Source organism: Uranotaenia lowii, chromosome 1 (assembly GCF_029784155.1).
Source record: "Uranotaenia lowii strain MFRU-FL chromosome 1, ASM2978415v1, whole genome shotgun sequence".
Classification (NCBI taxonomy): Eukaryota; Metazoa; Arthropoda; class Insecta; order Diptera; family Culicidae; genus Uranotaenia; species Uranotaenia lowii.
The window spans coordinates 144,701,954-144,719,045 of record NC_073691.1 but is presented as its reverse complement, the minus strand read 5'-3'; positions in this window follow the sequence as shown (position 1 = coordinate 144,719,045).

Below are 17,092 nucleotides of genomic sequence, written 5' to 3'. Positions count from 1 at the left end.
AGCAGTTCAATTGAAATTCGCTGATCTGTGCTGTAAATTGTGGAGTGCTAAAACTACGGAGAAACCCGGTTTTAAAAGGTAGAAAACTTTGGATGCTTGGTCACTCCACAAACCTTGAATATTCATGTGGGAAATGTTTTGTCATGGTGTTTTATGAACAATGTTCCTGATTTTTTTCGGAGATTGCATTGCCATAACTTGTGCTTGTTTATAAACATATGTGAAAATGTATCAAAACAAACGCGAACAGGATAACATTTTCAACAATTCGGTCAGAAAGATAAAAAATATTTTAAGGTAACCTTTAATATTAGGATTTATTATGATCTCCAAATCGTTGAGGGATAGATTAAATGACTTTGGTTCAATATGTAACTAATTATACATGATAACACATTCTTCATTCAATGTACAATGGGAAAAGGGAATAAAATTGATTTGTATTTGAATGCCTATTACCGGCTTATGATATTGAACCCTCAAAGTTTTTATAAATAAACTTATTGAATGTTAATGAAAATTTTTAATCGTTTATTAATTAGGTTATCGACCGTTTATCAACCATTTTTTTTGTTTAATGTTTTATCTTTGGCTATTTTTCGGTCTTGGATTTCAAGAAAACAACTTTCAAATAGAAAGTTGATTGCTTGAAATCCAAGAACGAAAAATAGTTTTTTTATCCATATTCTTTTTTTTAACTTTGTTTACCTAATCTGGAAAAATAGTCTTAGTGTTTATTAAATATTGCATGGAATTTTTTATTCTGATTCCGATTTTTTAAATCCATACATGGGAACTGGATTTTTTAAAAATCTGTATTTAAAATCAGTTTTATGAACTTCGAATAATTTTATCTATTAATCTATGTAGATTCAAGCCAATTTTCGTTCATTCGCCTTCAATAGACTCAGTCTTATCAACACATTGCGGCCAAATACGAGATATCTTGTTTCCACAGAAATAGAACTTAAATTATATGAATTTGATAATCTTTATTTTACAAAATTGAACACAACACCAGCGGTAATGCAAAGAATCAAACATTATTTGTAGAATTTGTTTCAGTGATTTCTAGCATATGGAAAGCCGACATTATGGTTTTCCTGGCATTAATTTCTTCGTGGTCCTTGATGTGTTAAGACCAAGACAGCTGAATTTGACATGGATGCCTTTTAGTTTATGTTGTTAGATTTGCATACATTTTTACCTGTTGATTGTTTTTGCCATATTCACGTTATTGTGCATCGGATTGAAATTAACATTTGCAATCGACAATTGATTTGACGGACAATTTAATTTAAATAATTGTAAAAATGGTAAAGGGGTCGTCCATTCAAAGCAAATACTTTTTTTTGGGATATTGACAATATTATGAATTTGATTGATTTGTAAATTTTCACATGGGAGTTTGAATACATTGCCTTTTTCAGAAGTTGTTCCTATCGGAATTGATTTTGTTTACTTTTTTTTTCAATCTAGTGCAATGGATTTTTCTCATCTATGTACATAAAAAGCAATATCCGTTTGTTTGTAATCAATAGGCTCAGCCGTCTTAAGACCTTGAGAGCTGAATTTTGGCATGAGTGATCATTGGGACCAGGAATGATGATTTTTTTTAGATTTTCGGATGGCACCTTTCGAAGGTTAAGTGATATTTTCGTTATAATACACCGGATTCAGACAAAACATTGAAAATATGAGTTTTTAAGGGTGAACAATTGATTTCAATAATCTAATTTCGTGTCAGAGGTCATTCAAAAGGGTGTCTATATGAACTGTTCACTGTTTCTTTTGCGGTATTGACGATAACATAAATTGGATTGTGATCAAAAATTACATATTGGTGTTCTAAGAGACGACGGATTGATATCTGGTGTCAAATTTTGAGTCAAGGGTCTTCAAAAGTGGTTTACCCTATAATTGTTTACTGTTTGTGCGTCATTGTCGTGATTATGTATCGCATTTGAATGAAAATAGGCACATGATAGAGTTTTTGAGGACGGAAAATTGATTTCAGGTATCTTATTTTGTGAAAGAGGTCAGCAATACTGTTTTGTTTGATAGACTATCAAAAGGGTCGTTCAATGTTGTCGTAAAATGCACCCCAATTACAATTCAAACACAAACTCGTCCTCAAGTCTCACAGAACTTAAATGCGAAACGGACAACAAGCAATCTTCTTATAATAAATAACATTTATTCAACTGGGGGCAATTAATTTTCTTGGCCTTCCATATTTATAAATACAAATCACTTTAACTTTTTTCCTTTAAATTTCTACTGAAGTTCCGGATCTAAAGTAGAGTAACAACTTATGGCCTCTTCCAGAATTGCATCTACTGCCTCTGCTGCTCGGAGACCTCCGCAAACAAACCGGAAAAAGAGCTTCTTTTTTACATTTCTGTGTGCTTGTTTTTGACACTCTGTATTTTATATGACATTATCGCGTTTAGTGTTATGTGGTTTTAACAAAAAAGAAGCCTTATAAATGACGGAGTTATTTACAAGGGGTTATTCATTAGGAAACCTTTATCTTCAGTTTTATTTGAAATTTATTAACTTGGACGTAGCTTTATAGTTACATACACAGCAAGAAAAATTCGTGTAATTTTAGATTGAAAACTTTTTTTTTTTTTTTTTTTTTTGTTTCGATTATAGTTGTTTTACCATCTTTATGGCATTCGCGACTTTATCAACGTTACAGTTGGCGGATCGTTATTGAGAAACTATCCGGTACAACTGTGTTCGATGTTTACTCTTGGGCTCGAACTCGTGGACATCGGCTCAGGAGACAACAGACTTGCCAACTGAGCTATATCACAAGCCCATTAGATTGAAAACGATGCATGAAAACGGAACACCGTTTATGATCTAAAATTACATCATCTTTACATCGAGGCGTGTAAATTTAGACCAAAAACGATGCACGAAAAGAGAACAGCGTATTGTCGAGTAAAAATACACAGCGATGTAAAATTTTAGATTTTTTTTTTCGGAATATTAGAAATTTTTATGAAATACTAGCTGATCCCATACGAACTCCGTTTCGCTTTCAATTTAGAATATGTCATGAACAGTTGAATGTCAATTGCCAGGCATTTTCCAAATGCATTTCTGAATGCATTGTTGAGCAATAGTTGCAAAAATGGTTTCACACGTAATATGTACGATCACTTTTTCTGTCGTTTGCTACTAAATTTGAAAACAGGAATGAAAAAACCCCGTATATGAATTTTTGCCTCGATGCGAGGCTAACTCACGTAATTATTGCAAAAACAAATTCAATAGTTAATATGGAAGAACCCCTTTTTGTCGTTTGATACAAATATTGAAATCGTTGATCAGAAATCAATTGACCGTCCCAACTCCCATGTATGAATTTCGACTCGATGGTTGGCCTCTTTTACGAACTTTGATGTCTGAAATCGATTGCCCTTCCCTCAAAACTCCCGTGTGCAAATTTTCAAACCAATACATTGCATAATAACGTCAATATCGCAAAAAAAGTGAATAGTTAATCTGGACGACCCCTTTGGCCGACCCCTAACCCAAAATTGGATAATTGGAATCAATTGTTCGTCCTTGATAATTCCTATATGCAAATTTTCATCTCAATCCGATGTAGATTAACGTTAATATTGCAAAAAAGTGAACAGTTAATATGGACGACCCCTTTGGCTGGACCTTTACACAAAATTTGATATTGGCAATCGATTGCGTGTCCCTGAAAATATCCGAGTGCAAATTTACTTCTCAATCCAATGAATAATAACGTTAATATCACAAAAACATTGAAAAGTTGATATGGACGACCCCTTTTGCCGGCCCCTTAAACTAAATTCGATACCTGAAATCGATTGCTTGTCACTCAAAACTCTCGTGTACCAATTTTCATCTGAATCCGATGTATAATAACGTCAATATCACAAAAATAGCGAACAGTGAATATGGACGACCCCTTTGGCTAGTCCCTTACACAAAATTTGATATCAGCAATCGATTGCCCGTCCCTAAAAACATCCGAGCGCCAATTTTTATTCCAATCTGATGTACACTTACGTCAATATCACAAAATTATTGAAAACTTAATATGGACGACCCCTTTTGCCGACCCCTGACCCAAAATTTAATACCTGAAATCGATTTCCCATCTCTCAAAACCCTCATGTGCAAATTTTCATCACGATCCGACGAAAAATAACGTCAATAACGCGAAAACAATATTTGTCTTGTATGGACGACCCCCTTCAGAAGGGGTCATCCGAAAATCTGAAAACATTTTTCATCATTCCTGGTCCTAATGAGCATCCATGCCGAATTTCAGCTCTCTAGCTCTTAAGACGGCTGAGCCTATAGAGGACAAACATACAAACAAACAAACAAACAAACCCACAGAAATTGCTTTTTATATATACAGATTAGGATATTATGAATCGTTTGAGTAGAAAAATACACTATAGTTTACTGTTATTAAACATTTATTTTAAAAAACAAACATTAAAGAAAAAAAAGTACACCCACCATCAAGAGGACCGCCAGGCTGGGGCACTGTTGAATATAAAGATGTTAATTCTGCTGATATTCTAATCTGTCAGCGGCAGTGGGGGGCCAAAGGGAATTCCGTTCCGGACTGTCAGGGTCCGGATCCATACGTCATCCATATGTCATTACGTCACTGGTCGGGTCAGGATGGATTTTGCTTGCAAATGTCCTGAATTGTTCAGGCAAATTCCTCTCCTGGGAATGAAATTCCGGATCCCTGCCCCTTCAAAATCTGCCGTCGCTGTAATCGAGAAACAAATAATGATTTTCAATAACATCATTCGTTTGTTTTCAACTTAAAAACCTACCACTTTTACCAGAGAGCTTCGTCTTAGAATGAAGACACTCGGTTCCCGAAAAATGACTCGACTGACAAATGGCACAAACAACAGTTTCAGTCAATATTAAATCAAACAGATATAATTTTACACTGCTTGTGATATAAATTTCATTGGTCGCTTTATTTTTACAAAATGGAATGTAAAAGTATACCATAACAATTTATTTTTATTCGCTTTTTGTAAAAAGACTAAAATTACACCAAAATGAGTGGAAAATTACATCTTTTTATGATTATACTTGTGAAAAAATAGATCACTCGTGTTTTAGATTTCGTATACTTTTAGAAATTTTTTGCTGTGTATAACTATAAGTTCATGTTAAGGAAACCGTGGTTTGTGTGATTCTTTGATAATTGAACCATTATCACCACTGAAGATAATGGTTCAATTATATTTGATAAAGAGAATTTTCATTACGAAATCGAGTTCAATGTCATGTAACATCAAAAGTTTTTGATTTCAGAGATCAGGATTCTGATTTTTTTACTGTGCTGTTAACGATTTAAATTGTTTTGTGTAAAGAGAAAAATCTGAAAAATTACATCACATATAATGTAAAAAAGAAGTATCAATCATAAATGACGAAATACTACATTGGGTCATCGTGTTCTATGTTATTTAATATAAGTGTGATTCAATTTCAATGCTGTTAATGATTCAGATTAGTTTTGCTGTGTATAACAACGTATACAAAAGTATAGAAAGCGCCTGAAGATAGTATTGTTTAATTCAGTTTACCTAAGTTAGCTTGTCATTCGGTTTACTATAAATTAAGACATTTATAAATCATCCATATATTATTATTGAAAAACGATTACGATTATTTCATTTTCAGAGAAAATGGAAAGTGAAAATTTGATGCCTTGTACAAGTTCATCCAAAAAAGTTTGTTTCAATAGGTTGGCCGATAAGTACAAGCAACTTAACTCTATTACCGGAAAAATTATGTGCATCATCGATCCACCATCGGGATGTCTGTATGCGCAAGAGATGTACAACGCAGGAAATATGATAAGGCATTTCCGAGATATTCATCCGAAAAAAGCAAAGGAACTTGGTTTTCTAGACAAATCAACAACAACTTCAAAAAAGAGGAAACATATTGCTAAAGTTCCGGTTGCGTTAGATAAACCATTAATATATGAAATGATAATTAAGTGCATAGCGTTCCATCATCTTCCCTTCTCTTTTGTGGAATGGGAAGGTATGAGATGCATCTTAGACCCTCTTGAAGACGCACTTAACATCCGTATAAATAGGGATAACATCAAAACAAAACTATCCGGTGATGCATCCAAAGTTCGTGATGAAATTCGTAGAGAAATGATAGGGAAACTTATTAACCTCAAAATTGATACTGCATCGAGATTGGGTAGGCACGTATTGGGAATTAACACGTCTTTTTTCCACGATGATGATATCAGGATTCGAACACTAGGTAATAGTATTTGATGATCATCTATATTCTTAGTATTTAAACTTGATATTTTAGCTCAACTGGAACTGGAAGACAAACACACGGCCAAGTATTTGAAGAACAAGATATTAAGTGTTTTAGAAAAATACGGCGTTTCAATCACGCAAGTGTTTTCGGTAACTTGCGACAACGGTGCAAACATGATTGCGTCTGTAAAAGAGATGAGGAATGAGCTATTACAGGAAACACTGGATATCTACGGAGATGAAATAGAGGACATGGAGGGTAATACAAATTTAATTAGATCCCTAGAAGATGAGTTGGAGGATAGCATTACATTGGTACGATGTGCAGTCCACACCATGCAGCTTGCGGTTAACGATGTGATTAAGAATTTCCAAAATACGATTAACAAAATAGATCAAGTCGCTCACAACTGCCACAAAATTGGAAATTTGAAAATTTTGAAAGCTGAACAACTTTCCAAGCCTCCTAAATTTAACAGAACAAGATGGAGTGGCGTATATTTACTGATAAATTATTTCGTACAAAACGAAGAATTTTTCGTTCGGGAAGGCAAGGAGACGGCTGAATTGGGTATGTTTTCATTTATTATAATAAATGATTTATATTTAGGACTTTCATTAAATTCTAGATCTCTCTGAGCTGTGGCCGTTTATGAAGGAATATGTTGCAGCCTTTGAACCTCTTTTCAAATGCACTAAACGAATGCAATCTGATCATGTTCCATTTAATGATTTTTTTATGCTCTGGAAGTGCAGTACATTTCAAATAGAAAGATTGAGAGGGAACCAGTTTTCTGCTCCCTTAGTTTCGGCATTGAACAAACGGTTGGCTAAACTAAGAGACTGCAAGATTCTCGAAGCAGCATTGATGCTAGATCCAAGATTCAATTTCCGCGGATCGAATCTTTTTTTTGGGACTAAAAAAATGGAAATAACGGTAAATTTGATGAGACTTTGATACAAATGTGTATAAATATTATAATGTATTTCTTTTGTTTAATCAGGAATTCATTGTTTCAACATCTGAAAGGTCTAAGAGCTTATTACTTGATGTATCCATCGGAGACAACTCCCAACCGACTGTTGAAATGTCCACTATGGATGAGTGTTTATCAGAGTGGCTCGGCGGTTCAGCACATGATCAGATTGAAGGACTCAAAATAGAAAAAGCATTAGCTGCACTTGATTTTGAAGGTAAGAAGGCCTATAACTATAACGTGTTGGAGCATTGGAAGGCCCGGAAACAAACGGATCCAGAACTCTATGAAGTGGCAATGACAATTTTTTCGGTGCCTTCCAATCAGGTTAGTGTCGAACGGTCGTTCAGTGTGCTGAAACTAGTTCTGTCGGAGCACAGGACGATGATGTCAGCGGATACTTTCGACAGTATTTTGATTATAGGCCTTAACAGAAATGTTTATAAGAAGCTAATAGATGACTTCCGAGAGTCAGGATACTAGGTAAGTTCCATTTGGATATGTGGGAGATAATATTTTAATTAAAAATCTCTTTTTCAGATCTTGTTTGTCATATTTGGCTGTCTTGTATTTAATAGTTTGAAAAGTATTATGATTATTATTATTATTATTATTACTTTTATTATTATTATTATTATTATTATTTTTATTATTATTATTATTATTATTATTATTATTATAATTATTAATTTTAATATTATTTTATTACTATTATTATTATTATTTTTAGTTTTATTATTATTATTATTATTATTATTATTATTATTATTATTATTATTATTATTATTATTATTCTTATTGTAATTCTTTATAAAATCAAAATTTATCTGAAATAAACATATCTACATGATCTACATAATTTTGTGTATCAAAGATTCAACAGATGATATTTATGGAGGACGCTTGATGCTCAATGATATTTAATTGGAAGAACAAAGTTGATGGAACATTCTTTATTAATTCATATTTCTGTTTGCTTTACTAAAATCTAATGGACTTTACTCCCAATCATAATGCATTATCCTACTCTGTTGAATTGTGAAACACAAACTTTTCTAACAGTAACGAAAAAACAGAAAACTATGTTAACTTAGAAAAATTCCTAACAATTCATATTTTTTTTGATATTTTACCCTACTTGTTGGTACTGTGACCTACTTTTCTTATCCGAAGCATTCCGACTGGGAATTTATCAGTCACAGCATCATGAACAACATTTGAAAAAGATCTTCAACTACATGTAAACAAATAACAGGTTTTCTTATTGTAGAAAAAAAAAATCATTACAAAGATTTAAGTACCGTTTGTATTCTTCATTTTTATACTATATAGTTCCAATCAATTTCATAATTTAATGATACTCGACGATTAAACCATTTTCTCAAACGGGTGTTAATTTGATCTACTAAACATTCTCAATTTTGATCAGTATAGACCCATCATGTTCAATTTTGCTGCCAATAGTATGAATAACGTTTCCAGTAGACTTTGTAGTAAATAAATACAAATTAAAAATAGTGTTTTGACGATTCGATTTGTTTGAATCGGTGCAAGAAGCAATCCATTCATAAACATTAGCATTCATATTTATTAATAAATTTATCAACACTGTTAGGCAAGGTTCTATATGGTTGATAGATCTGTAGCCAAATATACAAAAACATCACTCAAAGTATTTTATTCTGAAAATTATTAACTTTTTGAAAATTACAAATGTTATCTTGATTTGGTATATTTGGTTAACAAATTCTTTTCAAATGTTACCACTTCCAACGAAACAAACAAGCTGAGTTGCCAAATGTTAGAATTTATTTTCATTGCGCAGGAAACAGATATTGAATTGCTTCAAGCTTCTACCTCCCGTCAGAAATTTTAAACAAATCAGCCGAGAATAATAGCTTTTATGGGGTTCACAGTTAATTGTTCTTTGAACGTATGAAATTAAAGAGTGCATGATTTTTCCATTATTTTTATGTACTTTATTGAAACAAAATCCATCAAAGTAAAGTTGTCAAAACATAGAATGATTAAGATCCATTTGGGTTGAATGAAAACTAAATAAAGATAAAAGTTAACGTTTTGTAGTTAATAAAATAAAGTCATTTTCCAAAGTCGTGAGTAAGGTTAAGGTATCTATTGAAATTCGAATAAACAAATCATTCGAGCAAAGGCATCGAAGCAAATAAACATTAACATCAATGAAATAAGTTTGAATGGAATAAATATACTAGATACTTATTTGAAAATTTTCTGGAAGGAAAACGTTTGAAAAATCATTAAAAAATGTTTACAAAATGTTATTCAAGCAAGGACTGATGTCTGTAGGCCTTTTTGAAAGAAAAGAAAATTTAAAACAATTCCATTTTCCGGTATAAAATGAAATTGGTAATTTAAAATTGAAGATTGAATTCAAACTCTTTTCCTTGAACTTATATTTCATACAATCAAAATGAAAATATGTACAAATGAACATTTCCAAACCGCCACTCCTTCTTCGTGGACAAGCATGTACCTACATTTCTAAATCCCTTCCCCATAAGTTGTCCACTTGGTCTGTGAGCGGCATCTTGAAACGAAGATTCCAAAAAATTCAAAATTACACTGACTGATTTTTGACGCAAATCAAAATTATTTTTATAAACCATCTGGCATCTCTGCCCAAAAAAAAGTAGTTTTTGTGCTCGTGATTCTCATTTGGAGAAAACATTGAAATTCAAGGCCCAGATTGCTTGTGATGCTCATCATGAGATTAATGAACATCACACTGAAAATCAAATAGACAGAATCTCTCTCAACAAAATCTCAATCTCATGAGATTTCGCAACCTTGACACGGAGTACATCATGAGTCTTCCCATTATACCCATGGACCCAGAGTAGCAAACTGGGGGGACGCGGTGGCTCGCCGTGCCTTGGAATACAATCCGTAAACCGGGATTTACCACCTGTGGTTACCAACTAAAAAAAAACACTTTTTTGGAGTCGCCTGTAGCCTACATGTTGCATCACTCTGGTGCCTTCTATATGTCAAATGAAAGGGCTAACTCTGCTGCCCAAAGTGGCAGAGTTTTGTTTCTGTGCAGTTTGTTTACATTGAGTTGTAAGCCATGGCAGAGTTAAGGGCAGCTGTTATCGCTGCTCGGTTTGGCGCGCAGATGACGAGATTATTTTTTCGGACGAGAAGCTGTTTTGGAGCAAACAATCAATCGCCAAAATGATCGAGTTTGTAGTGTGAGCCTCCAACAAGCTCCTGCGGACAAGTTGAACGTTTCTCGGTTCCAAAATAAGACGTCAGTTTTGCTTCCAGACAGATGGTGCAGCATCCCACACCGCAAAGGTTATTCAGGCGTGGTGTGAGGAAAACTTGACCGATTTCATTTCGAAGAATTAATGGCCTCCGTCGTCTCCGGATCTGAATCCACTGGATTATTTTGTGTGTGGATACATGATGACGAAGCTGAACGACTATAAAATAACAAATTTGGAGCAAATCAAGCGAGTTATCACGAAAATCTGGGACGAGATCCCGATGGAGCAGGTGCCCGCCGCGTGCTACGACTTTCCGATACGTCTGAAGCTGGTTCGACCAAATAAAGGTGGTGTAATTCCGGGATATCGTCTGTGAAGTATCTTTATGAGTTACTGAATAAAGCTATGAAAGGCAGATTTAGATTTTCTTCTTATTCTTTGAAATATTGAGATTTTCCTGTGTGACCGTACTTCTTTGTCACCCTGAAAATTTAAAAACAACTGGTGAAACAAATACTTTTTCTGAATACGTCAATTTGGTCTCCCGTCAACCTTAAAAGTTTTTATTTACAAGTGGTATGATTATGTGGCCATTAAGTTTTTAGAAGCCATTGAAGTTGAAAAGTGTTATATGATACTCCAGTTGACGCTAAATTCTCTAACCGGAAAAGTACTCACTTCATAATGTATATTTTGATGAATTTACTCATTTGTATAACACTGCAGCGTAACTGCTAACTACAGTTTTAATAAGCATCGGTTTGCGTGTTTGATGATGACAACATTAGTATTGTCATCATCATTAACCTATAATATGGCACTCAGTTAAATACTTGTTACTCTGGATGCCTTAAACTCATCGAAAGGTCCTGGTCCAGATGGTTACCTCAAGAAAATTTTCTGAAGTTGTCAAAAGAAAAACTTGGCTAAGCCATTATTCTGAATTTTTAATTCACCTTTTGAAATAAGTACTCTGCCATCAATATGGAAAGAATATTTCATGGATTCTATATTTAAAACGTGGTAAAAAATCTGACGAAATGATCGTAAAGCTGCATATTATCACAAATCAAAAATATAACCCCTAATAATGAATATGGTTTTCTTAAAGTCTTTCTACCACCACTATTTTGCTCTATTTCGTAAAATTATTATTAAAGCGATGGAAAAAGGCAAATCTCTCGAAACATTATACACTGATTTCAGTATAGCATTCGATAGAGTCAATATTCCTGTGTTGCTTTTCGAGTCAGCTAAGTTTGGTTTTAATCATAGACTTTTGCTGTGGATTGAGTCGTATCTAAATGGTGGAACATTATTTGCCAAGACTCTGCTCCTGTGGAAAACAAACAACACACTTCAATACAAAAACTTTGATTTTCGCAGTTTTTAAAAGCTTTTAAAAAGTACCCTTCTATGTAACTGTATGAAAACTTCTAGCAGCCAAAATCCGTCAACATTCATTGCTGAAGCTTGAATCAATCCCATTCAACATAAGCATTCATGGCAGATAAGCAACAGCATTCAGCTTCATTACCGATTAACATTGTCTTCCAAATATCAGTCGACCAGTAGAGCTGCCAAACGGTCTAAAATCGAATTATCCCGAAATAGAACGGAAGGGGCTTCCGATAATGCGCCAGACTAGACCAACTATCATACAACAAGAACTGATACAAGATTCCAGCAGTAGGTAACACCGGACATTCGACTAACTAGAAGGTGTCCAAGGTAGGATGTGACGAACAACTCAACAACATCAGCGACGACAGCTCAGCGGAAATCTGGCAAAGCACATCCGGATCAAACGCGGCTAGCACTATTACCGTGAAGTTGTCTCCCACCTAAAGAGATAGCCCCTCTCACCTGATAACAAGATTCACATTCCGGTTTTCAAAAGTCAAAGTTGGCAGGAGGTTTTAGAAAGGGCCATAACATCTGTGACGGGGAAAGGATTCGTGAAGGGCTGCGACGCTCCGAGAGAGGTGGTAATGGAATTAAAGTACACACATGGAGCTAATTTACGGGATTCAACTGAAGGGGGGATCGCTGCTAATGGGGATATCTCAACTTGGCTCCTCCTGACGACGACATCCAGTTTAGTTTGAGAATGATAGTTTGCGAAGGGGCTGAGAAAGGTTCGCTCCAACCAGAGTTGATAATCGAATTACAATAATTAGAAACTTTGGCACCCTCTTACTGTGGGGAAATTTAGTGTCGGTAGCATCAAACCAACATTGACTTTCCCAAAGCGGAATGTTTAATCTTAGCTCGACAAGAGACGACTAGTTTGTTTTAAAAATTCAAATTTATCGTAGCTTTTGCTTCTAAATAAAATTTATAATTTTTCCTCCACATTTGTTGCTGGAACGTTAGTGGAAAAATTGGCATAATGAGATGGCTACAAATGTTTCAGACATCATTATCTGACATAGAAATAAATAAAACATTTTTTTTTTCAGGTCCCTGAACCAATAGACTGAGTCGATTTGGGGTCATTTTCGAATTTCTCAAACCCTGGGGTCTAAAAAGCTTCGTCTTGGTCCAAAACTCATCCATGATTTTTGGCAGAATTTTTCAGTAACGTTTACATGAGTAAATTTGAACTTTTAGATTTGTATGGGAAAATTGAATACTTTGTACTGAAAAATGAACATCATTTTTGTTTCTTCTGTGGAACCGAGCCAGCTGATAGTTTTTGTGCCAATTTATAAAATCCCTAAAAGAAATATTCCGCTGTACAACTCTGTCAAAGAACGTAACTTCGTTTCTTATTAGGCAAAAAAGTTATTAACTGTTTAACAGAGGTACGTCTTTTTCACATTGATAAACAATAAATTCAATAGACATCACTGCTGGAATCCCCGTATCGACTCAGTCTACTGAACCAAGGAAACATGACCTGAATGGTTTTACGAATTCTTTATTGGTCATAGTACCATATCATACTATTTAACTCATGGGAGTCAAGATCTATAACCATAATATTGGAAATCAACTCCTTTTGTGATCCTGTTCAGCCGCTGTCTTAGAACTTGCTGTTAGTAGTGGAAGGTGGGGCTGCTGTTCGAATCGCGCAGCGGGTTTCAACAAGGAGATGGTCTACTTATTCTACATGATGTTCAACGTGGCACTAGGAGGTGTTATTCGTGTGGGGCAAAATTTTCAACAGACCCTATGACATATCTGCTTTGCCGACTATTGAAATAGTCGGCTGATCAGATCTTGAAAGCGACAGCAAAGTTGAAAAATTTTACTTCTATGGGCCCGGACCAGCAGCTTTTTTGAAGCGTTTTATGCCACTTTTGCTGACTCCCATCAAATATATTTTTCAATCATCGCTGGACAACGCAATTTTTCCTTCACTGTGGAAGGAAGCTTGCTATAGATTTATATTTATTTTCAACAAGCTTACTATCATTTGATCGTGTTTTAAAATATCACTGTAGAGGAAAAGAAATATAGTGGGCAACTCTGTCGTGTGTAGGCAAACGGAAAACACGTTGTTTTATTTGCTCCGTAATATCCGAAAGTTACCACAAAGCTCATATGTTTCCTGTCCATAAAAAAGGGGACAAGAGAGATGTTAGCAACTACCGTGGGATATCAGCTCTATGCGCGACATCCAAACTCTTTGAACTGGTCGTTTTGCATCCTGTTTTCTTATTTTGCAAGCCTCACATTTCCAACGACCAGCATAGATTCATGCCTAAACGATCCACAACTACCAACTTACTGAGCTTCACATCTTTCGTTCAAGGTTGCTTTGTCAGGAATACCCAAACTGACGCCATTTACACAGATCTCTCTGCTGCGTTCGACAAGGTGAACCATGATATTGCTATCGCAAAGCTCGGACGCTAAGGATTCTGTGGATCTCTACTGGATTGGTTCCGGAGTTGTCTAACGGGACGGGAATTATCCGTTTGAACTGGTGAATCCTTTTCCAGGCAATTCCCTGCCCCCTCAGGAATACCCCAAGGAAGCCATTTAGGACCGATAATTTTCGTAATCTACTTCAATGACGCACTCTCGCTCCTTGTAGGCACAAAACTTGCTTATGCTGATGATCTGAAACTTTTTCACGCCATAAACAACTAAGACGACATCAAACAGCAGCAATTTTCCGTATCTGCTCACTGGTGCGACATTAACTGCCTGCCGTTGAACCGCAGCAAATCCTCGGTTATATCATTTTCCCGTAACCATCACCCGAGTAGAACACATCAACGATCTAGGAGTTATCTTCGATCAACGGCTGGAGTTCAAGACTCACACGAACTATGTTGTTGACAAAGCTTCTAGAAACCTTGGATTCCGGTTCCGCATGGACGAAGACTTCAAAGACGTGTACTGCCTTCAAAGTCTTTATTGCGGCATAGTTCGTTCCATTCGCATCAGCTGCCTGGTGCCCTTTCTATCAGAACGGAGCTGAACGAATCGAGGCTACGCTTCAAGTTAGTAGGAACGCTACTCGAACTCTGGTTGTGGCTGACCTGCTGACATCGAGAATAAGACTCTCCCACGCTACTGGAGGGCGTCCCTCTCAGTGTACGACCCCGAGGAAACCAGCATTTGCAGCTCTACGTTCCCATTCGTCTGAACAACTATGGGCCGCTTTTGTCGGAATCCTCAAAACTTTTTATCGTTTTTCTGCGCATTTCGACTATGACGTTTCGAGAAATGTGTTCCGAAGGAAAATATTAGTCGTGTCCAGAACTGTGTCGAGTTTTGATTAGTTATATAGGATTAAGTTATCATTTGGATCAACATGTGATCCGTTGATTATTTATACAAATAAACAAATCATTTGAGGCGGTAGAGAAGATCTACTGAAACTGAAAACGAAGCGTAAGATTGGGTTGATGATCAATACGTTCAAGACAAAGTATATTGTGGCCAGTGGATCCGAGACGGACCGAGCCCGCTTGTCCAGTTATAACTAACAAGGTAACGATCGACGGTGACAAACTGGAGAAAGCCGAAGAATATGTCTATATCGGCTCACTGTTGAACGCAGACAATGACACCAGCCGTAAGAGCCGGAAGTCGAGCCTAATATGGCTTTCACAAACAACTGCGGACGAGAAGACTTAGCCCTCGCACGAAGTGTAACCTGTACATGACGCTCATATGACCGGTTGTTCTCGACGGGCACTATTTAGACATGGATATTACTCGAGGGAAACCTGGGGTGAAATTATGAATTCTATTCGATTCGAGTTACCCGTTTCGAGTTGAACTCGAATCGACTTAGAATCAGTATTATGAATCTCGTTCGAGTTCTAAATTTTAAAGTACTAGATTTCGAGTTAATCGGGTAGTAGATCATCGCGAAACGTCCCATTCGAATCGAGATCGGTAATGCCAAAGTTGGTCGAATCGAACGAAACTCGATTGTTTCGAGTTCCATAATCCCGCCCCTGCTTATACTCGGAGTATTCGAGCGACGAGTGTAAAGAACCATAAAGTCTGTTTCATATTAAATCTGGTCGCATCTTTTTATTTACTGCAGCGCCCCTGATTGTCACATCGCGAATCTATTAACAGTGTTTTGATTCGGATGGTTTGTTTACTTAGTGGTGAAAATTTCATCAAGATTGAAGCAGTCAGTCAAAAGTTATCGACGATGGAACGCGAAAGGCGAGAGAAAATTCTGCACACTCACGTAGAGAAACCGACGTGGTCAGGGGTAAAGATCGCGAAATTCCTGAAATATCCAAAATCGCCTGTAAATTCGGTGCTGCAACGTTACCGGGAGACTCTTACGGTAGATCGAGCAAAACAAACCAGGAGTAAAAGTGGAACCTTTGACCGGAAGCTGCGAGCAAAGGTGATTCGATCAGTTCACAATAATCCTGGAATCTCCTTGCGTGATTTGGGGAAAAAGTTCAAGACGAACCACAGTGCAGCTCGACGAATTTATTTGCGAGGAAGCTTGCGGTCGTATCATGCAAGCAAACACCTCAACAGGACGCTGAAATAAAACCTGGTTGCCAAAACCAGGGCAAGGAAGTTGTAAGAGAAAGTGTTGACCAAGCACATCGGATGCAATTTTGATGGACGACGAAACTTACGTCAAAATGGATTTTGGACAAATACCCGGTAACAAATTTTACCTTGCGAAGCGTAAAGGGAATGTTGCGGGTAGATTCAAGTTTGTTTTCGCAGATAAATTTGCTCGTAAGTTGATGATTTGGCAAGGGATCTGTAGTTGTGGAAAGAAGACTAAGATTTTCATCACTGGGGACACAATGAATGGAAATTTTTACAAAGAAGAATGTCTCCAGAAGAGGGTTTTGCCATTCATTCGGTCCCACAAAGGTCCGGTGAAGTTCTGGCCGGACCTGGCAAGCTGCCACTACATCCGGTATGTCGTTAAGTGGTATAAGGAGAACAAGATCGATTTTGTTGAAAAAAGTATCAATCCACCAAACTGTCCGGATTTTCGTCCCATCAAGAAATATTGGGCAATAGTTAAGGGCAAACTGAAGAAATGTGGCAGAGCCATGAGAAAAACCCGCTCAAATGGAAAAGTGGT